Genomic DNA, 1173 nt, shown 5'->3' on the forward strand with positions numbered 1-1173 from the left:
TCAGTGATATTTTGTAATGTTCATATATTTTTTATTGAATAAAGCAGCTTTGAAGCTTATCAGGCACTGCCCAAGAAAATATTTAGTAAAAAAAAAATTATGAACTTTTTAAACTTTGAGCTAGTAGCTCAATATTCTATACAAAAAAAATGTAAAATATTTCATAGCTTTAATTCTGAAGCCAACTCTTGTTGGCTTCCTGTACAATTTTTTTTAAAAACAAACAACAAAATGAATAACAAAAAATAATCATCAGGAAAAAAATATTCTCAGGCAAAAGAAAAAAGATGACAAGGAAACAAGAAAGAAAAGGAGAAAAGCAAGCTTAACCTGTAAATATGCTTGGGAGAAAACTACAGTCTAAAGAAAATTGAGTATTGCATAGCACGGTCTAAGAACTCAGCTTTCAGCAAACAGAAAAGGGAAAAGAGAAGCAGTTGGGTATTGACAGTTTCCATCAGTGACAGTCATCCAATACTATGTACATTATTATATACTGTATGCCATTGAAAATCCTGTTTTCTTCAGTCTTAAAAATATTCTTAAAACAGGATTTTTAAACGTCTAAACAAAATACTTCCTGGCACTTCGCTATTACAATTCCTCTGAGCAACATACTGTAACAGAAGCCCTTTTTGAAGTGTCCCTTAGAAATGAAAGTGCCATTCTGCTACATATCATTCACCAGAAACCAAAAAAATCCACAGTGCTGCATGTCTGGATCCACTGAGTGCAGCAACATCAAATTCAAGCCAGGTCATGACCAAGAAATTCCAATAACTGAATGACAAGGACCTCTTTAAACCTTGTGACTGGAGAATCCCATGTTCTAGCTGGTAAAGCTTCAGAAGTGTTCTTAAACAAGCACCATGGTTAAAGGCCTCTATGTCCCTGCAGGGAGATCAGATTAGGATTTCTCTCTTTTGTTTTTCTTAATTAAAAAAAAAGAACTTCAGACTAGAAACATATGTTCACAGCTTAATACTGTGATCTCTCCAACTGCAGTTATGAAGGAAAGCTCTAGTCCCATCTGAAGACAGATAGCTTTGATATGACAGCTCAAATTCTCGAGTAAGGCTGAAAGGAGCTTTCTCTCTCCAAAGGCCTCAATGTTTCCAAATCTTTTGTTTAGGAAAAAAAAAAAACAAACAACCCAGAGTATTAAGATCTTCA

This window comes from Nyctibius grandis (genome assembly GCF_013368605.1).
Source record: "Nyctibius grandis isolate bNycGra1 chromosome W unlocalized genomic scaffold, bNycGra1.pri SUPER_W_unloc_1, whole genome shotgun sequence".
In the NCBI taxonomy this organism is placed as follows: domain Eukaryota; kingdom Metazoa; phylum Chordata; class Aves; order Nyctibiiformes; family Nyctibiidae; genus Nyctibius; species Nyctibius grandis.